This window comes from Ambystoma mexicanum, unplaced genomic scaffold (assembly GCF_040938575.1).
Source record: "Ambystoma mexicanum isolate Mex_15411 unplaced genomic scaffold, UKY_AmexF1_1 Mex_scaf34, whole genome shotgun sequence".
NCBI lineage: Eukaryota > Metazoa > Chordata > Amphibia > Caudata > Ambystomatidae > Ambystoma > Ambystoma mexicanum.
The window spans coordinates 1,604,567-1,629,274 of NW_027182449.1; the positions used below are offsets into that span (position 1 = coordinate 1,604,567).

Sequence of the window (24,708 nt, forward strand, 5' to 3'; positions counted from 1 at the left end):
TACTGGGCCTGCTTCTTTCCTGGACTTGTAGGTCACCAGCCCGATATGGTAAGGGCCTCAACCAACATCACCCTCTGCCTTCCAAAGCGTCGAGGAGCCCCCAGCAGGAAAATTGTGTGTGTGTTTATTTCCATCTTTCTTTCCGAGTTTTTTTTTAAAGTTTTGTAAGGAACGGATGCTTGGGTGAGTGAGTGCAAGTGTGGCTTGGCCTGAATTTACAGACACTTTCTTTGCAAACATGAGTAGGCAAGTGGGTATTTCAAAAGTGGGTGCATGGAGCTGCTCGTTGCTTTTCCAAGCTGGCAGCTGTGGCTCCTGAGCTTGAGGCAAAAAGAAGGGCAGAAGCACACTGCAGAGGACAGCGTTCAGCCTTGCAAGAGGGCAGTGGACGTCGGAGGAGCCGACACAGCACAAGAGGCTCGGAATCGGCGCACTCTTCGCCTACGGCCATACCACCCTGAATGCGCCCGATCTCGTCCGATCTCGGAAGCTAAGCAGGGTCGGGCCTGGTTAGTACTTGGATGGGAGACCGCCTGGGAATACCAGGTGCTGTAGGCATTTTGCTACTCTGTGCCCGATAGGCGGAGTTCGTCTTCTCCGTCTTGAACTACATTTTTCCTCCATTCCGCTTTTAATTTTAACAAACACGGCGCGTGAAAAAGGCACAGGGGCAGACAGCAGCCCTCGCTCCAATGCAGAGCCCCGTCAGAGGCGGACACGTTGTCGCCAAACTAACTTGGAGCAGCAGCAGCAGCAGCAGGAGACTGAAGCCAGGGCAGCAGCTTGCCGCCTCGGGTGGGTGGATGCAGCCAGAAAGGGCCACTCGTGTCCCTGGCAAAGCACCTCCAGCGTCTCCCCGTTTTCTCTCCAGTGGACGCGCAAGGCCCCCTACAGCTAGGGGAGGCAAGTGGATGGGCCTCATCTGCATATGTGGGCTCTAGAGGAAGAGTGCACCCTGGGAGACAAGGGGACACCTGGAGCGGGAAGTGCTCACGGGGGAGAAGTGCCTACAAGAGGCAGGAAGGGAGGGAGGCCACATCATGCCTCTCCATAGCCAGGCCTCTGGATGATGGGGCAGAAGCGGCCGTCACCCTAAGCTTCCTAGAAGTCCCAGCTGGGCCCCATGCTACCTAATATCTCGCCTGATCGAGCCTGGTCGAGCACTGGTCGAGCCTTCAGCCAAGGGACACAGGAGCCAAGGGGTCTGGCCTCGAGCCTTCAACCGAGGGACCCAGGAGCCCAGGGTCTGGCCTCAGTGCTTCCCAAGTCGGCCTTCAGCTGAAGCCTGCCTGGGCTGGGAGCCTCAGCTGCTGTTCCTGGGTGTGCTTCTTTCCTGCATGTGAAGGCCACCAGCGGCGAAGGTTGCCCTCCGCCTTCCAAGGAGTCGAGGGGATAGAAGCAGGAAAATTGTGTGTGTGTTTATTTCTTCTTTTTTAGAGATTCTTTCTATTTTTGTAAGGAACTGACGCCTGGGTGAGTGCTAGTGTGGCTTGAGGTAAATTCACGGGCAGCTTCTTTGCAAACTTTTGCCAAACCAACTTGGGGCAGCAGTGGGGTAGAGAGTCAGCCTTCTGCTGATGCCTGCCTAGGCGTGGCTGGGCTGGGGGCCTCAGCTGCTGTTACTGGGCCTGCTTCTTTCCTGGACTTGTAGGCCACCAGCCGGAGAAAGTAAGGGCCTCAACCAACATCGCCCTCTGCCTTCCAAAGAGTCGAGGAGTCCCCAGCAGGAAAATTGTGTGTGTGTTTATTTCTTCTTTTTTAGAGATGCTTTCTATTTTTGTAAGGAAACGACGCCTGGGTGAGTGCTAGTGTGGCGTGAGCTAAATTTACAGGCATCTTCTTTGCAAACTTTTGCCAAACCAACTTGGAGCAGCAGTGGGGTAGAGAGTCAGCCTTCTGCTGATGCCTGCCTGGGCTGGGCTGGTCTGGGGGCCTCAGCTGCTGTTACTGGGCCTGCTTCTTTCCTGGACTTGTAGGCCACCAGCCCGAGAAGGTAAGGGCCTCAACCAACATCGCCCTCTGCCTTCCAAAGAGTCGAGGTGTCCCCAGCAGGAAAATTGTGTGTGTGTATTTCTTCTTTTTTTAGAGATGCTTTCTATTTTTGTAAGGAACCGACGCCTGGGTGAGTGCTAGTGTGGCTTGAGGTAAATTTACGGGCAGCTTCTTTGCAAACTTTTGCCAAACCAACTTGGGGCAGCACTGGGGTAGAGAGTCAGCCTTCCGCTGATGCCTGCCTAGGCGTGGCTGGGCTGGGGGCCTCAGTTGCTGTTACTGGGCCTGCTTCTTTCCTGGACTTGTAGGCCGCCAGCCTGAGAAGGTAAGGCCTCAACCAACATCGCCCTCTGCCTTCCAAAGAGTCGAGGAGACCGCAGCAGGAAAATTGTGTGTGTGTTTATTTCTTCTTTTTTTAGAGGTGCTTTCTATTTTTGTAAGGAACTGACGCCTGGGTGAGTGCTAGTGTGGCGTGAGTTAAATTTACAGGCATCTTCTTTGCAAACTTTTGCCAAACCAACTTGGGGCAGCAGTGGGGTAGAGAGTCAGCCTTCTGCTGATGCCTGCCTAGGCGTGGCTGGGCTGGGGGCCTCAGCTGCTGTTACTGGGCCTGCTTCTTTCCTGGACTTGTAGGCCACCAGCCGGAGAAAGTAAGGGCCTCAACCAACATCGCCCTCTGCCTTCCAAAGAGTCGAGGAGTCCCCAGCAGGAAAATTGTGTGTGTGTTTATTTCTTCTTTTTTAGAGATGCTTTCTATTTTTGTAAGGAACCGACGCCTGGGTGAGTGCTAGTGTGGCTTGAGGTAAATTTACGGGCAGCTTCTTTGCAAACTTTTGCCAAAACAACTTGGGGCAGCACTGGGGTAGAGAGTCAGCCTTCCGCTGATGCCTGCCTAGGCGTGGCTGGGCTGGGGGCCTCAGTTGCTGTTACTGGGCCTGCTTCTTTCCTGGACTTGTAGGCCGCCAGCCTGAGAAGGTAAGGCCTCAACCAACATCGCCCTCTGCCTTCCAAAGAGTCGAGGAGACCGCAGCAGGAAAATTGTGTGTGTGTTTATTTCTTCTTTTTTTAGAGGTGCTTTCTATTTTTGTAAGGAACTGACGCCTGGGTGAGTGCTAGTGTGGCTTGAGGTAAATTCACGGGCAGCTTCTTTGCAAACTTTTGCCAAACCAACTTGGGGCAGCAGTGGGGTAGAGAGTCAGCCTTAAGCTGATGCCTGCCTGGGCTGGGCTGGGCTGGGGGCCTCAGCTGCTGTTACTGGGCCTGCTTCTTTCCTGGACTTGTAGGTCACCAGCCCGATATGGTAAGGGCCTCAACCAACATCACCCTCTGCCTTCCAAAGCGTCGAGGAGCCCCCAGCAGGAAAATTGTGTGTGTGTTTATTTCCATCTTTCTTTCCGAGTTTTTTTTTAAAGTTTTGTAAGGAACAGATGCTTGGGTGAGTGAGTGCAAGTGTGGCTTGGCCTGAATTTACAGACACTTTCTTTGCAAACATGAGTAGGCAAGTGGGTATTTCAAAAGTGGGTGCATGGAGCTGCTCGTTGCTTTTCCAAGCTGGCAGCTGTGGCTCCTGAGCTTGAGGCAAAAAGAAGGGCAGAAGCACACTGCAGAGGACAGCGTTCAGCCTTGCAAGAGGGCAGTGGACGTCGGAGGAGCCGACACAGCACAAGAGGCTCGGAATCGGCGCACTCTTCGCCTACGGCCATACCACCCTGAATGCGCCCGATCTCGTCCGATCTCGGAAGCTAAGCAGGGTCGGGCCTGGTTAGTACTTGGATGGGAGACCGCCTGGGAATACCAGGTGCTGTAGGCATTTTGCTACTCTGTGCCCGATAGGCGGAGTTCGTCTTCTCCGTCTTGAACTACATTTTTCCTCCATTCCGCTTTTAATTTTAACAAACACGGCGCGTGAAAAAGGCACAGGGGCAGACAGCAGCCCTCGCTCCAATGCAGAGCCCCGTCAGAGGCGGACACGTTGTCGCCAAACTAACTTGGAGCAGCAGCAGCAGCAGCAGGAGACTGAAGCCAGGGCAGCAGCTTGCCGCCTCGGGTGGGTGGATGCAGCCAGAAAGGGCCACTCGTGTCCCTGGCAAAGCACCTCCAGCGTCTCCCCGTTTTCTCTCCAGTGGACGCGCAAGGCCCCCTACAGCTAGGGGAGGCAAGTGGATGGGCCTCATCTGCATATGTGGGCTCTAGAGGAAGAGTGCACCCTGGGAGACAAGGGGACACCTGGAGCGGGAAGTGCTCACGGGGGAGAAGTGCCTACAAGAGGCAGGAAGGGAGGGAGGCCACATCATGCCTCTCCATAGCCAGGCCTCTGGATGATGGGGCAGAAGCGGCCGTCACCCTAAGCTTCCTAGAAGTCCCAGCTGGGCCCCATGCTACCTAATATCTCGCCTGATCGAGCCTGGTCGAGCACTGGTCGAGCCTTCAGCCAAGGGACACAGGAGCCAAGGGGTCTGGCCTCGAGCCTTCAACCGAGGGACCCAGGAGCCCAGGGTCTGGCCTCAGTGCTTCCCAAGTCGGCCTTCAGCTGAAGCCTGCCTGGGCTGGGAGCCTCAGCTGCTGTTCCTGGGTGTGCTTCTTTCCTGCATGTGAAGGCCACCAGCGGCGAAGGTTGCCCTCCGCCTTCCAAGGAGTCGAGGGGATAGAAGCAGGAAAATTGTGTGTGTGTTTATTTCTTCTTTTTTAGAGATTCTTTCTATTTTTGTAAGGAACTGACGCTTGGGTGAGTGCTAGTGTGGCTTGAGGTAAATTCACGGGCAGCTTCTTTGCAAACTTTTGCCAAACCAACTTGGGGCAGCAGTGGGGTAGAGAGTCAGCCTTCTGCTGATGCCTGCCTAGGCGTGGCTGGGCTGGGGGCCTCAGCTGCTGTTACTGGGCCTGCTTCTTTCCTGGACTTGTAGGCCACCAGCCGGAGAAAGTAAGGGCCTCAACCAACATCGCCCTCTGCCTTCCAAAGAGTCGAGGAGTCCCCAGCAGGAAAATTGTGTGTGTGTTTATTTCTTCTTTTTTAGAGATGCTTTCTATTTTTGTAAGGAAACGACGCCTGGGTGAGTGCTAGTGTGGCGTGAGCTAAATTTACAGGCATCTTCTTTGCAAACTTTTGCCAAACCAACTTGGAGCAGCAGTGGGGTAGAGAGTCAGCCTTCTGCTGATGCCTGGGCTGGGCTGGTCTGGGGGCCTCAGCTGCTGTTACTGGGCCTGCTTCTTTCCTGGACTTGTAGGCCACCAGCCCGAGAAGGTAAGGGCCTCAACCAACATCGCCCTCTGCCTTCCAAAGAGTCGAGGTGTCCCCAGCAGGAAAATTGTGTGTGTGTATTTCTTCTTTTTTTAGAGATGCTTTCTATTTTTGTAAGGAACCGACGCCTGGGTGAGTGCTAGTGTGGCTTGAGGTAAATTTACGGGCAGCTTCTTTGCAAACTTTTGCCAAACCAACTTGGGGCAGCACTGGGGTAGAGAGTCAGCCTTCCGCTGATGCCTGCCTAGGCGTGGCTGGGCTGGGGGCCTCAGTTGCTGTTACTGGGCCTGCTTCTTTCCTGGACTTGTAGGCCGCCAGCCTGAGAAGGTAAGGCCTCAACCAACATCGCCCTCTGCCTTCCAAAGAGTCGAGGAGACCGCAGCAGGAAAATTGTGTGTGTGTTTATTTCTTCTTTTTTTAGAGGTGCTTTCTATTTTTGTAAGGAACTGACGCCTGGGTGAGTGCTAGTGTGGCGTGAGTTAAATTTACAGGCATCTTCTTTGCAAACTTTTGCCAAACCAACTTGGGGCAGCAGTGGGGTAGAGAGTCAGCCTTCTGCTGATGCCTGCCTAGGCGTGGCTGGGCTGGGGGCCTCAGCTGCTGTTACTGGGCCTGCTTCTTTCCTGGACTTGTAGGCCACCAGCCGGAGAAAGTAAGGGCCTCAACCAACATCGCCCTCTGCCTTCCAAAGAGTCGAGGAGTCCCCAGCAGGAAAATTGTGTGTGTGTTTATTTCTTCTTTTTTAGAGATGCTTTCTATTTTTGTAAGGAACCGACGCCTGGGTGAGTGCTAGTGTGGCTTGAGGTAAATGTGGCTTGAGGTAAATTTACGGGCAGCTTCTTTGCAAACTTTTGCCAAAACAACTTGGGGCAGCACTGGGGTAGAGAGTCAGCCTTCCGCTGATGCCTGCCTAGGCGTGGCTGGGCTGGGGGCCTCAGTTGCTGTTACTGGGCCTGCTTCTTTCCTGGACTTGTAGGCCGCCAGCCTGAGAAGGTAAGGCCTCAACCAACATCGCCCTCTGCCTTCCAAAGAGTCGAGGAGACCGCAGCAGGAAAATTGTGTGTGTGTTTATTTCTTCTTTTTTTAGAGGTGCTTTCTATTTTTGTAAGGAACTGACGCCTGGGTGAGTGCTAGTGTGGCTTGAGGTAAATTCACGGGCAGCTTCTTTGCAAACTTTTGCCAAACCAACTTGGGGCAGCACTGGGGTAGAGAGTCAGCCTTCCGCTGATGCCTGCCTAGGCGTGGCTGGGCTGGGGGCCTCAGTTGCTGTTACTGGGCCTGCTTCTTTCCTGGACTTGTAGGCCGCCAGCCTGAGAAGGTAAGGCCTCAACCAACATCGCCCTCTGCCTTCCAAAGAGTCGAGGAGACCGCAGCAGGAAAATTGTGTGTGTGTTTATTTCTTCTTTTTTTAGAGGTGCTTTCTATTTTTGTAAGGAACTGACGCCTGGGTGAGTGCTAGTGTGGCGTGAGTTAAATTTACAGGCATCTTCTTTGCAAACTTTTGCCAAACCAACTTGGGGCAGCAGTGGGGTAGAGAGTCAGCCTTCTGCTGATGCCTGCCTAGGCGTGGCTGGGCTGGGGGCCTCAGCTGCTGTTACTGGGCCTGCTTCTTTCCTGGACTTGTAGGCCACCAGCCGGAGAAAGTAAGGGCCTCAACCAACATCGCCCTCTGCCTTCCAAAGAGTCGAGGAGTCCCCAGCAGGAAAATTGTGTGTGTGTTTATTTCTTCTTTTTTAGAGATGCTTTCTATTTTTGTAAGGAACCGACGCCTGGGTGAGTGCTAGTGTGGCTTGAGGTAAATTTACGGGCAGCTTCTTTGCAAACTTTTGCCAAAACAACTTGGGGCAGCACTGGGGTAGAGAGTCAGCCTTCCGCTGATGCCTGCCTAGGCGTGGCTGGGCTGGGGGCCTCAGTTGCTGTTACTGGGCCTGCTTCTTTCCTGGACTTGTAGGCCGCCAGCCTGAGAAGGTAAGGCCTCAACCAACATCGCCCTCTGCCTTCCAAAGAGTCGAGGAGACCGCAGCAGGAAAATTGTGTGTGTGTTTATTTCTTCTTTTTTTAGAGGTGCTTTCTATTTTTGTAAGGAACTGACGCCTGGGTGAGTGCTAGTGTGGCTTGAGGTAAATTCACGGGCAGCTTCTTTGCAAACTTTTGCCAAACCAACTTGGGGCAGCAGTGGGGTAGAGAGTCAGCCTTAAGCTGATGCCTGCCTGGGCTGGGCTGGGCTGGGGGCCTCAGCTGCTGTTACTGGGCCTGCTTCTTTCCTGGACTTGTAGGTCACCAGCCCGATATGGTAAGGGCCTCAACCAACATCACCCTCTGCCTTCCAAAGCGTCGAGGAGCCCCCAGCAGGAAAATTGTGTGTGTGTTTATTTCCATCTTTCTTTCCGAGTTTTTTTTTAAAGTTTTGTAAGGAACGGATGCTTGGGTGAGTGAGTGCAAGTGTGGCTTGGCCTGAATTTACAGACACTTTCTTTGCAAACATGAGTAGGCAAGTGGGTATTTCAAAAGTGGGTGCATGGAGCTGCTCGTTGCTTTTCCAAGCTGGCAGCTGTGGCTCCTGAGCTTGAGGCAAAAAGAAGGGCAGAAGCACACTGCAGAGGACAGCGTTCAGCCTTGCAAGAGGGCAGTGGACGTCGGAGGAGCCGACACAGCACAAGAGGCTCGGAATCGGCGCACTCTTCGCCTACGGCCATACCACCCTGAATGCGCCCGATCTCGTCCGATCTCGGAAGCTAAGCAGGGTCGGGCCTGGTTAGTACTTGGATGGGAGACCGCCTGGGAATACCAGGTGCTGTAGGCATTTTGCTACTCTGTGCCCGATAGGCGGAGTTCGTCTTCTCCGTCTTGAACTACATTTTTCCTCCATTCCGCTTTTAATTTTAACAAACACGGCGCGTGAAAAAGGCACAGGGGCAGACAGCAGCCCTCGCTCCAATGCAGAGCCCCGTCAGAGGCGGACACGTTGTCGCCAAACTAACTTGGAGCAGCAGCAGCAGCAGCAGGAGACTGAAGCCAGGGCAGCAGCTTGCCGCCTCGGGTGGGTGGATGCAGCCAGAAAGGGCCACTCGTGTCCCTGGCAAAGCACCTCCAGCGTCTCCCCGTTTTCTCTCCAGTGGACGCGCAAGGCCCCCTACAGCTAGGGGAGGCAAGTGGATGGGCCTCATCTGCATATGTGGGCTCTAGAGGAAGAGTGCACCCTGGGAGACAAGGGGACACCTGGAGCGGGAAGTGCTCACGGGGGAGAAGTGCCTACAAGAGGCAGGAAGGGAGGGAGGCCACATCATGCCTCTCCATAGCCAGGCCTCTGGATGATGGGGCAGAAGCGGCCGTCACCCTAAGCTTCCTAGAAGTCCCAGCTGGGCCCCATGCTACCTAATATCTCGCCTGATCGAGCCTGGTCGAGCACTGGTCGAGCCTTCAGCCAAGGGACACAGGAGCCAAGGGGTCTGGCCTCGAGCCTTCAACCGAGGGACCCAGGAGCCCAGGGTCTGGCCTCAGTGCTTCCCAAGTCGGCCTTCAGCTGAAGCCTGCCTGGGCTGGGAGCCTCAGCTGCTGTTCCTGGGTGTGCTTCTTTCCTGCATGTGAAGGCCACCAGCGGCGAAGGTTGCCCTCCGCCTTCCAAGGAGTCGAGGGGATAGAAGCAGGAAAATTGTGTGTGTGTTTATTTCTTCTTTTTTAGAGATTCTTTCTATTTTTGTAAGGAACTGACGCCTGGGTGAGTGCTAGTGTGGCTTGAGGTAAATTCACGGGCAGCTTCTTTGCAAACTTTTGCCAAACCAACTTGGGGCAGCACTGGGGTAGAGAGTCAGCCTTCCGCTGATGCCTGCCTAGGCGTGGCTGGGCTGGGGGCCTCAGTTGCTGTTACTGGGCCTGCTTCTTTCCTGGACTTGTAGGCCGCCAGCCTGAGAAGGTAAGGCCTCAACCAACATCGCCCTCTGCCTTCCAAAGAGTCGAGGAGACCGCAGCAGGAAAATTGTGTGTGTGTTTATTTCTTCTTTTTTTAGAGGTGCTTTCTATTTTTGTAAGGAACTGACGCCTGGGTGAGTGCTAGTGTGGCGTGAGTTAAATTTACAGGCATCTTCTTTGCAAACTTTTGCCAAACCAACTTGGGGCAGCAGTGGGGTAGAGAGTCAGCCTTCTGCTGATGCCTGCCTAGGCGTGGCTGGGCTGGGGGCCTCAGCTGCTGTTACTGGGCCTGCTTCTTTCCTGGACTTGTAGGCCACCAGCCGGAGAAAGTAAGGGCCTCAACCAACATCGCCCTCTGCCTTCCAAAGAGTCGAGGAGTCCCCAGCAGGAAAATTGTGTGTGTGTTTATTTCTTCTTTTTTAGAGATGCTTTCTATTTTTGTAAGGAACCGACGCCTGGGTGAGTGCTAGTGTGGCTTGAGGTAAATGTGGCTTGAGGTAAATTTACGGGCAGCTTCTTTGCAAACTTTTGCCAAAACAACTTGGGGCAGCACTGGGGTAGAGAGTCAGCCTTCCGCTGATGCCTGCCTAGGCGTGGCTGGGCTGGGGGCCTCAGTTGCTGTTACTGGGCCTGCTTCTTTCCTGGACTTGTAGGCCGCCAGCCTGAGAAGGTAAGGCCTCAACCAACATCGCCCTCTGCCTTCCAAAGAGTCGAGGAGACCGCAGCAGGAAAATTGTGTGTGTGTTTATTTCTTCTTTTTTTAGAGGTGCTTTCTATTTTTGTAAGGAACTGACGCCTGGGTGAGTGCTAGTGTGGCTTGAGGTAAATTCACGGGCAGCTTCTTTGCAAACTTTTGCCAAACCAACTTGGGGCAGCAGTGGGGTAGAGAGTCAGCCTTAAGCTGATGCCTGCCTGGGCTGGGCTGGGGGCCTCAGCTGCTGTTACTGGGCCTGCTTCTTTCCTGGACTTGTAGGCCACCAGCCCGATATGGTAAGGGCCTCAACCAACATCACCCTCTGCCTTCCAAAGCGTCGAGGAGCCCCCAGCAGGAAAATTGTGTGTGTGTTTATTTCCATCTTTCTTTCCGAGTTTTTTTTTAAAGTTTTGTAAGGAACGGATGCTTGGGTGAGTGAGTGCAAGTGTGGCTTGGCCTGAATTTACAGACACTTTCTTTGCAAACATGAGTAGGCAAGTGGGTATTTCAAAAGTGGGTGCATGGAGCTGCTCGTTGCTTTTCCAAGCTGGCAGCTGTGGCTCCTGAGCTTGAGGCAAAAAGAAGGGCAGAAGCACACTGCAGAGGACAGCGTTCAGCCTTGCAAGAGGGCAGTGGACGTCGGAGGAGCCGACACAGCACAAGAGGCTCGGAATCTGCGCACTCTTCGCCTACGGCCATACCACCCTGAATGCGCCCGATCTCGTCCGATCTCGGAAGCTAAGCAGGGTCGGGCCTGGTTAGTACTTGGATGGGAGACCGCCTGGGAATACCAGGTGCTGTAGGCATTTTGCTACTCTGTGCCCGATAGGCGGCGTTCGTCTTCTCCGTCTTGAACTACATTTTTCCTCCATTCCGCTTTTAATTTTAACAAACACGGCGCGTGAAAAAGGCACAGGGGCAGACAGCAGCCCTCGCTCCAATGCAGAGCCCCGTCAGAGGCGGACACGTTGTCGCCAAACTAACTTGGAGCAGCAGCAGCAGGAGACTGAAGCCAGGGCAGCAGCTTGCCGCCTCGGGTGGGTGGATGCAGCCAGAAAGGGCCACTCGTGTCCCTGGCAAAGCACCTCCAGCGTCTCCCCGTTTTCTCTCCAGTGGACGCGCAAGGCCCCCTACAGCTAGGGGAGGCAAGTGGATGGGCCTCATCTGCATATGTGGGCTCTAGAGGAAGAGTGCACCCTGGGAGACAAGGGGACACCTGGAGCGGGAAGTGCTCACGGGGGAGAAGTGCCTACAAGAGGCAGGAAGGGAGGGAGGCCACATCATGCCTCTCCATAGCCAGGCCTCTGGATGATGGGGCAGAAGCGGCCGTCACCCTAAGCTTCCTAGAAGTCCCAGCTGGGCCCCATGCTACCTAATATCTCGCCTGATCGAGCCTGGTCGAGCACTGGTCGAGCCTTCAGCCAAGGGACACAGGAGCCAAGGGGTCTGGCCTCGAGCCTTCAACCGAGGGACCCAGGAGCCCAGGGTCTGGCCTCAGTGCTTCCCAAGTCGGCCTTCAGCTGAAGCCTGCCTGGGCTGGGAGCCTCAGCTGCTGTTCCTGGGTGTGCTTCTTTCCTGCATGTGAAGGCCACCAGCGGCGAAGGTTGCCCTCCGCCTTCCAAGGAGTCGAGGGGATAGAAGCAGGAAAATTGTGTGTGTGTTTATTTCTTCTTTTTTAGAGATTCTTTCTATTTTTGTAAGGAACTGACGCTTGGGTGAGTGCTAGTGTGGCTTGAGGTAAATTCACGGGCAGCTTCTTTGCAAACTTTTGCCAAACCAACTTGGGGCAGCAGTGGGGTAGAGAGTCAGCCTTCTGCTGATGCCTGCCTAGGCGTGGCTGGGCTGGGGGCCTCAGTTGCTGTTACTGGGCCTGCTTCTTTCCTGGACTTGTAGGCCGCCAGCCTGAGAAGGTAAGGCCTCAACCAACATCGCCCTCTGCCTTCCAAAGAGTCGAGGAGACCGCAGCAGGAAAATTGTGTGTGTGTTTATTTCTTCTTTTTTTAGAGGTGCTTTCTATTTTTGTAAGGAACTGACGCCTGGGTGAGTGCTAGTGTGGCGTGAGTTAAATTTACAGGCATCTTCTTTGCAAACTTTTGCCAAACCAACTTGGGGCAGCAGTGGGGTAGAGAGTCAGCCTTCTGCTGATGCCTGCCTAGGCGTGGCTGGGCTGGGGGCCTCAGCTGCTGTTACTGGGCCTGCTTCTTTCCTGGACTTGTAGGCCACCAGCCGGAGAAAGTAAGGGCCTCAACCAACATCGCCCTCTGCCTTCCAAAGAGTCGAGGAGTCCCCAGCAGGAAAATTGTGTGTGTGTTTATTTCTTCTTTTTTAGAGATGCTTTCTATTTTTGTAAGGAACCGACGCCTGGGTGAGTGCTAGTGTGGCTTGAGGTAAATGTGGCTTGAGGTAAATTTACGGGCAGCTTCTTTGCAAACTTTTGCCAAAACAACTTGGGGCAGCACTGGGGTAGAGAGTCAGCCTTCCGCTGATGCCTGCCTAGGCGTGGCTGGGCTGGGGGCCTCAGTTGCTGTTACTGGGCCTGCTTCTTTCCTGGACTTGTAGGCCGCCAGCCTGAGAAGGTAAGGCCTCAACCAACATCGCCCTCTGCCTTCCAAAGAGTCGAGGAGACCGCAGCAGGAAAATTGTGTGTGTGTTTATTTCTTCTTTTTTTAGAGGTGCTTTCTATTTTTGTAAGGAACTGACGCCTGGGTGAGTGCTAGTGTGGCTTGAGGTAAATTCACGGGCAGCTTCTTTGCAAACTTTTGCCAAACCAACTTGGGGCAGCACTGGGGTAGAGAGTCAGCCTTCCGCTGATGCCTGCCTAGGCGTGGCTGGGCTGGGGGCCTCAGTTGCTGTTACTGGGCCTGCTTCTTTCCTGGACTTGTAGGCCGCCAGCCTGAGAAGGTAAGGCCTCAACCAACATCGCCCTCTGCCTTCCAAAGAGTCGAGGAGACCGCAGCAGGAAAATTGTGTGTGTGTTTATTTCTTCTTTTTTTAGAGGTGCTTTCTATTTTTGTAAGGAACTGACGCCTGGGTGAGTGCTAGTGTGGCGTGAGTTAAATTTACAGGCATCTTCTTTGCAAACTTTTGCCAAACCAACTTGGGGCAGCAGTGGGGTAGAGAGTCAGCCTTCTGCTGATGCCTGCCTAGGCGTGGCTGGGCTGGGGGCCTCAGCTGCTGTTACTGGGCCTGCTTCTTTCCTGGACTTGTAGGCCACCAGCCGGAGAAAGTAAGGGCCTCAACCAACATCGCCCTCTGCCTTCCAAAGAGTCGAGGAGTCCCCAGCAGGAAAATTGTGTGTGTGTTTATTTCTTCTTTTTTAGAGATGCTTTCTATTTTTGTAAGGAACCGACGCCTGGGTGAGTGCTAGTGTGGCTTGAGGTAAATTTACGGGCAGCTTCTTTGCAAACTTTTGCCAAAACAACTTGGGGCAGCACTGGGGTAGAGAGTCAGCCTTCCGCTGATGCCTGCCTAGGCGTGGCTGGGCTGGGGGCCTCAGTTGCTGTTACTGGGCCTGCTTCTTTCCTGGACTTGTAGGCCGCCAGCCTGAGAAGGTAAGGCCTCAACCAACATCGCCCTCTGCCTTCCAAAGAGTCGAGGAGACCGCAGCAGGAAAATTGTGTGTGTGTTTATTTCTTCTTTTTTTAGAGGTGCTTTCTATTTTTGTAAGGAACTGACGCCTGGGTGAGTGCTAGTGTGGCTTGAGGTAAATTCACGGGCAGCTTCTTTGCAAACTTTTGCCAAACCAACTTGGGGCAGCAGTGGGGTAGAGAGTCAGCCTTAAGCTGATGCCTGCCTGGGCTGGGCTGGGCTGGGGGCCTCAGCTGCTGTTACTGGGCCTGCTTCTTTCCTGGACTTGTAGGTCACCAGCCCGATATGGTAAGGGCCTCAACCAACATCACCCTCTGCCTTCCAAAGCGTCGAGGAGCCCCCAGCAGGAAAATTGTGTGTGTGTTTATTTCCATCTTTCTTTCCGAGTTTTTTTTTAAAGTTTTGTAAGGAACGGATGCTTGGGTGAGTGAGTGCAAGTGTGGCTTGGCCTGAATTTACAGACACTTTCTTTGCAAACATGAGTAGGCAAGTGGGTATTTCAAAAGTGGGTGCATGGAGCTGCTCGTTGCTTTTCCAAGCTGGCAGCTGTGGCTCCTGAGCTTGAGGCAAAAAGAAGGGCAGAAGCACACTGCAGAGGACAGCGTTCAGCCTTGCAAGAGGGCAGTGGACGTCGGAGGAGCCGACACAGCACAAGAGGCTCGGAATCGGCGCACTCTTCGCCTACGGCCATACCACCCTGAATGCGCCCGATCTCGTCCGATCTCGGAAGCTAAGCAGGGTCGGGCCTGGTTAGTACTTGGATGGGAGACCGCCTGGGAATACCAGGTGCTGTAGGCATTTTGCTACTCTGTGCCCGATAGGCGGAGTTCGTCTTCTCCGTCTTGAACTACATTTTTCCTCCATTCCGCTTTTAATTTTAACAAACACGGCGCGTGAAAAAGGCACAGGGGCAGACAGCAGCCCTCGCTCCAATGCAGAGCCCCGTCAGAGGCGGACACGTTGTCGCCAAACTAACTTGGAGCAGCAGCAGCAGCAGCAGGAGACTGAAGCCAGGGCAGCAGCTTGCCGCCTCGGGTGGGTGGATGCAGCCAGAAAGGGCCACTCGTGTCCCTGGCAAAGCACCTCCAGCGTCTCCCCGTTTTCTCTCCAGTGGACGCGCAAGGCCCCCTACAGCTAGGGGAGGCAAGTGGATGGGCCTCATCTGCATATGTGGGCTCTAGAGGAAGAGTGCACCCTGGGAGACAAGGGGACACCTGGAGCGGGAAGTGCTCACGGGGGAGAAGTGCCTACAAGAGGCAGGAAGGGAGGGAGGCCACATCATGCCTCTCCATAGCCAGGCCTCTGGATGATGGGGCAGAAGCGGCCGTCACCCTAAGCTTCCTAGAAGTCCCAGCTGGGCCCCATGCTACCTAATATCTCGCCTGATCGAGCCTGGTCGAGCACTGGTCGAGCCTTCAGCCAAGGGACACAGGAGCCAAGGGGTCTGGCCTCGAGCCTTCAACCGAGGGACCCAGGAGCCCAGGGTCTGGCCTCAGTGCTTCCCAAGTCGGCCTTCAGCTGAAGCCTGCCTGGGCTGGGAGCCTCAGCTGCTGTTCCTGGGTGTGCTTCTTTCCTGCATGTGAAGGCCACCAGCGGCGAAGGTTGCCCTCCGCCTTCCAAGGAGTCGAGGGGATAGAAGCAGGAAAATTGTGTGTGTGTTTATTTCTTCTTTTTTAGAGATTCTTTCTATTTTTGTAAGGAACTGACGCCTGGGTGAGTGCTAGTGTGGCTTGAGGTAAATTCACGGGCAGCTTCTTTGCAAACTTTTGCCAAACCAACTTGGGGCAGCACTGGGGTAGAGAGTCAGCCTTCCGCTGATGCCTGCCTAGGCGTGGCTGGGCTGGGGGCCTCAGTTGCTGTTACTGGGCCTGCTTCTTTCCTGGACTTGTAGGCCGCCAGCCTGAGAAGGTAAGGCCTCAACCAACATCGCCCTCTGCCTTCCAAAGAGTCGAGGAGACCGCAGCAGGAAAATTGTGTGTGTGTTTATTTCTTCTTTTTTTAGAGGTGCTTTCTATTTTTGTAAGGAACTGACGCCTGGGTGAGTGCTAGTGTGGCGTGAGTTAAATTTACAGGCATCTTCTTTGCAAACTTTTGCCAAACCAACTTGGGGCAGCAGTGGGGTAGAGAGTCAGCCTTCTGCTGATGCCTGCCTAGGCGTGGCTGGGCTGGGGGCCTCAGCTGCTGTTACTGGGCCTGCTTCTTTCCTGGACTTGTAGGCCACCAGCCGGAGAAAGTAAGGGCCTCAACCAACATCGCCCTCTGCCTTCCAAAGAGTCGAGGAGTCCCCAGCAGGAAAATTGTGTGTGTGTTTATTTCTTCTTTTTTAGAGATGCTTTCTATTTTTGTAAGGAACCGACGCCTGGGTGAGTGCTAGTGTGGCTTGAGGTAAATGTGGCTTGAGGTAAATTTACGGGCAGCTTCTTTGCAAACTTTTGCCAAAACAACTTGGGGCAGCACTGGGGTAGAGAGTCAGCCTTCCGCTGATGCCTGCCTAGGCGTGGCTGGGCTGGGGGCCTCAGTTGCTGTTACTGGGCCTGCTTCTTTCCTGGACTTGTAGGCCGCCAGCCTGAGAAGGTAAGGCCTCAACCAACATCGCCCTCTGCCTTCCAAAGAGTCGAGGAGACCGCAGCAGGAAAATTGTGTGTGTGTTTATTTCTTCTTTTTTTAGAGGTGCTTTCTATTTTTGTAAGGAACTGACGCCTGGGTGAGTGCTAGTGTGGCTTGAGGTAAATTCACGGGCAGCTTCTTTGCAAACTTTTGCCAAACCAACTTGGGGCAGCAGTGGGGTAGAGAGTCAGCCTTAAGCTGATGCCTGCCTGGGCTGGGCTGGGGGCCTCAGCTGCTGTTACTGGGCCTGCTTCTTTCCTGGACTTGTAGGCCACCAGCCCGATATGGTAAGGGCCTCAACCAACATCACCCTCTGCCTTCCAAAGCGTCGAGGAGCCCCCAGCAGGAAAATTGTGTGTGTGTTTATTTCCATCTTTCTTTCCGAGTTTTTTTTTAAAGTTTTGTAAGGAACGGATGCTTGGGTGAGTGAGTGCAAGTGTGGCTTGGCCTGAATTTACAGACACTTTCTTTGCAAACATGAGTAGGCAAGTGGGTATTTCAAAAGTGGGTGCATGGAGCTGCTCGTTGCTTTTCCAAGCTGGCAGCTGTGGCTCCTGAGCTTGAGGCAAAAAGAAGGGCAGAAGCACACTGCAGAGGACAGCGTTCAGCCTTGCAAGAGGGCAGTGGACGTCGGAGGAGCCGACACAGCACAAGAGGCTCGGAATCTGCGCACTCTTCGCCTACGGCCATACCACCCTGAATGCGCCCGATCTCGTCCGATCTCGGAAGCTAAGCAGGGTCGGGCCTGGTTAGTACTTGGATGGGAGACCGCCTGGGAATACCAGGTGCTGTAGGCATTTTGCTACTCTGTGCCCGATAGGCGGCGTTCGTCTTCTCCGTCTTGAACTACATTTTTCCTCCATTCCGCTTTTAATTTTAACAAACACGGCGCGTGAAAAAGGCACAGGGGCAGACAGCAGCCCTCGCTCCAATGCAGAGCCCCGTCAGAGGCGGACACGTTGTCGCCAAACTAACTTGGAGCAGCAGCAGCAGGAGACTGAAGCCAGGGCAGCAGCTTGCCGCCTCGGGTGGGTGGATGCAGCCAGAAAGGGCCACTCGTGTCCCTGGCAAAGCACCTCCAGCGTCTCCCCGTTTTCTCTCCAGTGGACGCGCAAGGCCCCCTACAGCTAGGGGAGGCAAGTGGATGGGCCTCATCTGCATATGTGGGCTCTAGAGGAAGAGTGCACCCTGGGAGACAAGGGGACACCTGGAGCGGGAAGTGCTCACGGGGGAGAAGTGCCTACAAGAGGCAGGAAGGGAGGGAGGCCACATCATGCCTCTCCATAGCCAGGCCTCTGGATGATGGGGCAGAAGCGGCCGTCACCCTAAGCTTCCTAGAAGTCCCAGCTGGGCCCCATGCTACCTAATATCTCGCCTGATCGAGCCTGGTCGAGCACTGGTCGAGCCTTCAGCCAAGGGACACAGGAGCCAAGGGGTCTGGCCTCGAGCCTTCAGCCGAGGGACCCAGGAGCCCAGGGTCTGGCCTCAGTGCTTCCCAAGTCGGCCTTCAGCTGAAGCCTGCCTGGGCTGGGAGCCTCAGCTGCTGTTCCTGGGTGTGCTTCTTTCCTGCATGTGAAGGCCACCAGCGGCGAAGGTTGCCCTCCGCCTTCTAAGGAGTCGAGGAGACCGCAGCAGGAAAATTGTGTGTGTGTTTATTTCTTCTTTTTTTAGAGGTGCTTTCTATTTTTGCAAGGAACTGACGCCTGGATGAGTGCTAGTGTGGCTTGAGGTAAATTCACGGGCAGCTTCTTTGCAAACTTTTGCCAAACCAACTTGGGGCAGCAGTGGGGTAGAGAGTCAGCCTTCTGCTGATGCCTGCCTAGGCGTGGCTGGGCTGGGGGCCTCAGCTGCTGTTACTGGGCCTGCTTCTTTCCTGGACTTGTAGGCCACCAGCCGGAGAAAGTAAGGGCCTCAACCAACATCGCCCTCTGCCTTCCAAAGAGTCGAGGAGTCCCCAGCAGGAAAATTGTGTGTGTGTTTATTTCTTCTTTTTTAGAGATGCTTTCTATTTTTGTAAGGAAACGACGCCTGGGTGAGTGCTAGTGTGGCGTGAGCTAAATTTACAGGCATCTTCTTTGCAAACTTTTGCCAAACCAACTTGGAGCAGCAGTGGGGTAGAGAGTCAGCCTTCTGCTGATGCCTGCCTGGGCTGGGCTGGTCTGGGGGCCTCAGCTGCTGTTACTGGGCCTGCTTCTTTCCTGGACTTGTAGGCCACCAGCCCGAGAAGGTAAGGGCCTCAACCAACATCGCCCTCTGCCTTCCAAAGAGTCGAGGTGTCCCCAGCAGGAAAATTGTGTGTGTGTATTTCTTCTTTTTTTAGAGATGCTTTCTATTTTTGTAAGGAACCGACGCCTGGGTGAGTGCTAGTGTGGCTTGAGGTAAATTTACGGGCAGCTTCTTTGCAAACTTTTGCCAAACCAACTTGGGGCAGCACTGGGGTAGAGAGTCAGCCTTCCGCTGATGCCTGCCTAGGCGTGGCTGGGGGCCTCAGTTGCTGTTACTGGGCCTGCTTCTTTCCTGGACTTGTAGGCCGCCAGCCTGAGAAGGTAAGGCCTCAACCAACATCGCCCTCTGCCTTCCAAAGAGTCGAGGAGACCGCAGCAGGAAAATTGTGTGTGTGTTTATTTCTTCTTTTTTTAGAGGTGCTTTCTATTTTTGTAAGGAACTGACGCCTGGGTGAGTGCTAGTGTGGCGTGAGTTAAATTTACAGGCATCTTCTTTGCAAACTTTTGCCAAACCAACTTGGGGCAGCAGTGGGGTAGAGAGTCAGCCTTCTGCTGATGCCTGCCTAGGCGTGGCTGGGCTGGGGGCCTCAGCTGCTGTTACTGGGCCTGCTTCTTTCCTGGACTTGTAGGCCACCAGCCGGAGAAAGTAAGGGCCTCAACCAACATCGCCCTCTGCCTTCCAAAGAGTCGAGGAGTCCCCAGCAGGAAAATTGTGTGTGTGTTTATTTCTTCTTTTTTAGAGATGCTTTCTATTTTTGTAAGGAACCGACGCCTGGGTGAGTGCTAGTGTGGCTTGAGGTAAATTTACGGGCAGCTTCTTTGCAAACTTTTGCCAAAACAACTTGGGGCAGCACTGGGGTAGAGAGTCAGCCTTCCGCTGATGCCTGCCTAGGCGTGGCTGGGCTGGGGGCCTCAGTTGCTGTTACTGGGCCTGCTTCTTTCCTGGACTTGTAGGCCACCAGCCTGAGAAGGTAAGGCCTCAACCAACATCGCCCTCTGCCTTCCAAAGAGTCGAGGAGACCGCAGCAGGAAAATTGTGTGTGTGTTTATTTCTTCTTTTTTTAGAGGTGCTTTCTATTTTTGTAAGGAACTGACGCCTGGGTGAGTGCTAGTGTGGCTTGAGGTAAATTCACGGGCAGCTTCTTTGCAAACTTTTGCCAAACCAACTTGGGGCAGCAGTGGGGTAGAGAGTCAGCCTTAAGCTGATGCCTGCCTGGGCTGGGCTGGGCTGGGGGCCTCAGCTGCTGTTACTGGGCCTGCTTCTTTCCTGGACTTGTAGGTCACCAGCCCGATATGGTAAGGGCCTCAACCAACATCACCCTCTGCCTTCCAAAGCGTCGAGGAGCCCCCAGCAGGAAAATTGTGTGTGTGTTTATTTCCATCTTTCTTTCCGAGTTTTTTTTTAAAGTTTTGTAAGGAACGGATGCTTGGGTGAGTGAGTGCAAGTGTGGCTTGGCCTGAATTTACAGACACTTTCTTTGCAAACATGAGTAGGCAAGTGGGTATTTCAAAAGTGGGTGCATGGAGCTGCTCGTTGCTTTTCCAAGCTGGCAGCTGTGGCTCCTGAGCTTGAGGCAAAAAGAAGGGCAGAAGCACACTGCAGAGGACAGCGTTCAGCCTTGCAAGAGGGCAGTGGACGTCGGAGGAGCCGACACAGCACAAGAGGCTCGGAATCGGCGCACTCTTCACCTACGGCCATACCACCCTGAATGCGCCCGATCTCGTCCGATCTCGGAAGCTAAGCAGGGTCGGGCCTGGTTAGTACTTGGATGGGAGACCGCCTGGGAATACCAGGTGCTGTAGGCATTTTGCTACTCTGTGCCCGATAGGCGGCGTTCGTCTTCTCCGTCTTGAACTACATTTTTCCTCCATTCCGCTTTTAATTTTAACAAACACGGCGCGTGAAAAAGGCACAGGGGCAGACAGCAGCCCTCGCTCCAATGCAGAGCCCCGTCAGAGGCGGACACGTTGTCGCCAAACTAACTTGGAGCAGCAGCAGCAGCAGCAGCAGGAGACTGAAGCCAGGGCAGCAGCTTGCCGCCTCGGGTGGGTGGATGCAGCCAGAAAGGGCCACTCGTGTCCCTGGCAAAGCACCTCCAGCGTCTCCCCGTTTTCTCTCCAGTGGACGCGCAAGGCCCCCTACAGCTAGGGGAGGCAAGTGGATGGGCCTCATCTGCATATGTGGGCTCTAGAGGAAGAGTGCACCCTGGGAGACAAGGGGACACCTGGAGCGGGAAGTGCTCACGGGGGAGAAGTGCCTACAAGAGGCAGGAAGGGAGGGAGGCCACATCATGCCTCTCCATAGCCAGGCCTCTGGATGATGGGGCAGAAGCGGCCGTCACCCTAAGCTTCCTAGAAGTCCCAGCTGGGCCCCATGCTACCTAATATCTCGCCTGATCGAGCCTGGTCGAGCACTGGTCGAGCCTTCAGCCAAGGGACACAGGAGCCAAGGGGTCTGGCCTCGAGCCTTCAACCGAGGGACCCAGGAGCCCAGGGTCTGGCCTCAGTGCTTCCCAAGTCGGCCTTCAGCTGAAGCCTGCCTGGGCTGGGAGCCTCAGCTGCTGTTCCTGGGTGTGCTTCTTTCCTGCATGTGAAGGCCACCAGCGGCGAAGGTTGCCCTCCGCCTTCCAAGGAGTCGAGGGGATAGAAGCAGGAAAATTGTGTGTGTGTTTATTTCTTCTTTTTTAGAGATTCTTTCTATTTTTGTAAGGAACTGACGCTTGGGTGAGTGCTAGTGTGGCTTGAGGTAAATTCACGGGCAGCTTCTTTGCAAACTTTTGCCAAACCAACTTGGGGCAGCAGTGGGGTAGAGAGTCAGCCTTCTGCTGATGCCTGCCTAGGCGTGGCTGGGCTGGGGGCCTCAGCTGCTGTTACTGGGCCTGCTTCTTTCCTGGACTTGTAGGCCACCAGCCGGAGAAAGTAAGGGCCTCAACCAACATCGCCCTCTGCCTTCCAAAGAGTCGAGGAGTCCCCAGCAGGAAAATTGTGTGTGTGTTTATTTCTTCTTTTTTAGAGATGCTTTCTATTTTTGTAAGGAAACGACGCCTGGGTGAGTGCTAGTGTGGCGTGAGCTAAATTTACAGGCATCTTCTTTGCAAACTTTTGCCAAACCAACTTGGAGCAGCAGTGGGGTAGAGAGTCAGCCTTCTGCTGATGCCTGGGCTGGGCTGGTCTGGGGGCCTCAGCTGCTGTTACTGGGCCTGCTTCTTTCCTGGACTTGTAGGCCACCAGCCCGAGAAGGTAAGGGCCTCAACCAACATCGCCCTCTGCCTTCCAAAGAGTCGAGGTGTCCCCAGCAGGAAAATTGTGTGCGTGTATTTCTTCTTTTTTTAGAGATGCTTTCTATTTTTGTAAGGAACCGACGCCTGGGTGAGTGCTAGTGTGGCTTGAGGTAAATTTACGGGCAGCTTCTTTGCAAACTTTTGCCAAACCAACTTGGGGCAGCACTGGGGTAGAGAGTCAGCCTTCCGCTGATGCCTGCCTAGGCGTGGCTGGGCTGGGGGCCTCAGTTGCTGTTACTGGGCCTGCTTCTTTCCTGGACTTGTAGGCCGCCAGCCTGAGAAGGTAAGGCCTCAACCAACATCGCCCTCTGCCTTCCAAAGAGTCGAGGAGACCGCAGCAGGAAAATTGTGTGTGTGTTTATTTCTTCTTTTTTTAGAGGTGCTTTCTATTTTTGTAAGGAACTGAAGCCTGGGTGAGTGCTAGTGTGGCGTGAGTTAAATTTACAGGCATCTTCTTTGCAAACTTTTGCCAAACCAACTTGGGGCAGCAGTGGGGTAGAGAGTCAGCCTTCTGCTGATGCCTGCCTAGGCGTGGCTGGGCTGGGGGCCTCAGCTGCTGTTACTGGGCCTGCTTCTTTCCTGGACTTGTAGGCCACCAGCCGGAGAAAGTAAGGGCCTCAACCAACATCGCCCTCTGCCTTCCAAAGAGTCGAGGAGTCCCCAGCAGGAAAATTGTGTGTGTGTTTATTTCTTCTTTTTTAGAGATGCTTTCTATTTTTGTAAGGAACCGACGCCTGGGTGAGTGCTAGTGTGGCTTGAGGTAAATGTGGCTTGAGGTAAATTTACGGGCAGCTTCTTTGCAAACTTTTGCCAAAACAACTTGGGGCAGCACTGGGGTAGAGAGTCAGCCTTCCGCTGATGCCTGCCTAGGCGTGGCTGGGCTGGGGGCCTCAGTTGCTGTTACTGGGCCTGCTTCTTTCCTGGACTTGTAGGCCGCCAGCCTGAGAAGGTAAGGCCTCAACCAACATCGCCCTCTGCCTTCCAAAGAGTCGAGGAGACCGCAGCAGGAAAATTGTGTGTGTGTTTATTTCTTCTTTTTTTAGAGGTGCTTTCTATTTTTGTAAGGAACTGACGCCTGGGTGAGTGCTAGTGTGGCTTGAGGTAAATTCACGGGCAGCTTCTTTGCAAACTTTTGCCAAACCAACTTGGGGCAGCACTGGGGTAGAGAGTCAGCCTTCCGCTGATGCCTGCCTAGGCGTGGCTGGGCTGGGGGCCTCAGTTGCTGTTACTGGGCCTGCTTCTTTCCTGGACTTGTAGGCCGCCAGCCTGAGAAGGTAAGGCCTCAACCAACATCGCCCTCTGCCTTCCAAAGAGTCGAGGAGACCGCAGCAGGAAAATTGTGTGTGTGTTTATTTCTTCTTTTTTTAGAGGTGCTTTCTATTTTTGTAAGGAACTGACGCCTGGGTGAGTGCTAGTGTGGCGTGAGTTAAATTTACAGGCATCTTCTTTGCAAACTTTTGCCAAACCAACTTGGGGCAGCAGTGGGGTAGAGAGTCAGCCTTCTGCTGATGCCTGCCTAGGCGTGGCTGGGCTGGGGGCCTCAGCTGCTGTTACTGGGCCTGCTTCTTTCCTGGACTTGTAGGCCACCAGCCGGAGAAAGTAAGGGCCTCAACCAACATCGCCCTCTGCCTTCCAAAGAGTCGAGGAGTCCCCAGCAGGAAAATTGTGTGTGTGTTTATTTCTTCTTTTTTAGAGATGCTTTCTATTTTTGTAAGGAACCGACGCCTGGGTGAGTGCTAGTGTGGCTTGAGGTAAATTTACGGGCAGCTTCTTTGCAAACTTTTGCCAAAACAACTTGGGGCAGCACTGGGGTAGAGAGTCAGCCTTCCGCTGATGCCTGCCTAGGCGTGGCTGGGCTGGGGGCCTCAGTTGCTGTTACTGGGCCTGCTTCTTTCCTGGACTTGTAGGCCGCCAGCCTGAGAAGGTAAGGCCTCAACCAACATCGCCCTCTGCCTTCCAAAGAGTCGAGGAGACCGCAGCAGGAAAATTGTGTGTGTGTTTATTTCTTCTTTTTTTAGAGGTGCTTTCTATTTTTGTAAGGAACTGACGCCTGGGTGAGTGCTAGTGTGGCTTGAGGTAAATTCACGGGCAGCTTCTTTGCAAACTTTTGCCAAACCAACTTGGGGCAGCAGTGGGGTAGAGAGTCAGCCTTAAGCTGATGCCTGCCTGGGCTGGGCTGGGCTGGGGGCCTCAGCTGCTGTTACTGGGCCTGCTTCTTTCCTGGACTTGTAGGTCACCAGCCCGATATGGTAAGGGCCTCAACCAACATCACCCTCTGCCTTCCAAAGCGTCGAGGAGCCCCCAGCAGGAAAATTGTGTGTGTGTTTATTTCCATCTTTCTTTCCGAGTTTTTTTTTAAAGTTTTGTAAGGAACGGATGCTTGGGTGAGTGAGTGCAAGTGTGGCTTGGCCTGAATTTACAGACACTTTCTTTGCAAACATGAGTAGGCAAGTGGGTATTTCAAAAGTGGGTGCATGGAGCTGCTCGTTGCTTTTCCAAGCTGGCAGCTGTGGCTCCTGAGCTTGAGGCAAAAAGAAGGGCAGAAGCACACTGCAGAGGACAGCGTTCAGCCTTGCAAGAGGGCAGTGGACGTCGGAGGAGCCGACACAGCACAAGAGGCTCGGAATCGGCGCACTCTTCGCCTACGGCCATACCACCCTGAATGCGCCCGATCTCGTCCGATCTCGGAAGCTAAGCAGGGTCGGGCCTGGTTAGTACTTGGATGGGAGACCGCCTGGGAATACCAGGTGCTGTAGGCATTTTGCTACTCTGTGCCCGATAGGCGGAGTTCGTCTTCTCCGTCTTGAACTACATTTTTCCTCCATTCCGCTTTTAATTTTAACAAACACGGCGCGTGAAAAAGGCACAGGGGCAGACAGCAGCCCTCGCTCCAATGCAGAGCCCCGTCAGAGGCGGACACGTTGTCGCCAAACTAACTTGGAGCAGCAGCAGCAGCAGCAGGAGACTGAAGCCAGGGCAGCAGCTTGCCGCCTCGGGTGGGTGGATGCAGCCAGAAAGGGCCACTCGTGTCCCTGGCAAAGCACCTCCAGCGTCTCCCCGTTTTCTCTCCAGTGGACGCGCAAGGCCCCCTACAGCTAGGGGAGGCAAGTGGATGGGCCTCATCTGCATATGTGGGCTCTAGAGGAAGAGTGCACCCTGGGAGACAAGGGGACA

The 24,708-nt window shown here is 54.1% G+C and overlaps 8 non-coding genes across 8 annotated transcripts; all 8 read left to right on the forward strand.

Moving 5' to 3' along the window:
* The first annotated feature begins 439 nt into the window (after positions 1 to 439).
* On the forward strand, positions 440 to 558 carry LOC138558885 (5S ribosomal RNA). The gene has a single exon (XR_011299003.1). It is a non-coding gene; the product is annotated as a 5S ribosomal RNA (ribosomal RNA).
* Positions 559 to 3,683: 3,125 nt separating this feature from the next.
* Positions 3,684 to 3,802, forward strand: LOC138558886 (5S ribosomal RNA). Its single transcript, XR_011299004.1, has one exon. It is a non-coding gene; the product is annotated as a 5S ribosomal RNA (ribosomal RNA).
* Positions 3,803 to 7,914: 4,112 nt separating this feature from the next.
* LOC138558887 (5S ribosomal RNA) lies at positions 7,915 to 8,033 on the forward strand. The gene has a single exon (XR_011299005.1). It is a non-coding gene; the product is annotated as a 5S ribosomal RNA (ribosomal RNA).
* Positions 8,034 to 10,520: 2,487 nt separating this feature from the next.
* LOC138558888 (5S ribosomal RNA) lies at positions 10,521 to 10,639 on the forward strand. Its single transcript, XR_011299006.1, has one exon. It is a non-coding gene; the product is annotated as a 5S ribosomal RNA (ribosomal RNA).
* Positions 10,640 to 14,100: 3,461 nt separating this feature from the next.
* Positions 14,101 to 14,219, forward strand: LOC138558889 (5S ribosomal RNA). Its single transcript, XR_011299007.1, has one exon. It is a non-coding gene; the product is annotated as a 5S ribosomal RNA (ribosomal RNA).
* Positions 14,220 to 16,706: 2,487 nt separating this feature from the next.
* LOC138558890 (5S ribosomal RNA) lies at positions 16,707 to 16,825 on the forward strand. The gene has a single exon (XR_011299008.1). It is a non-coding gene; the product is annotated as a 5S ribosomal RNA (ribosomal RNA).
* A 3,115-nt stretch (positions 16,826 to 19,940) lies between these two features.
* On the forward strand, positions 19,941 to 20,059 carry LOC138558980 (5S ribosomal RNA). The gene has a single exon (XR_011299098.1). It is a non-coding gene; the product is annotated as a 5S ribosomal RNA (ribosomal RNA).
* A 4,115-nt stretch (positions 20,060 to 24,174) lies between these two features.
* LOC138558891 (5S ribosomal RNA) lies at positions 24,175 to 24,293 on the forward strand. The gene has a single exon (XR_011299009.1). It is a non-coding gene; the product is annotated as a 5S ribosomal RNA (ribosomal RNA).
* The last annotated feature ends 415 nt before the right edge of the window (positions 24,294 to 24,708 follow it).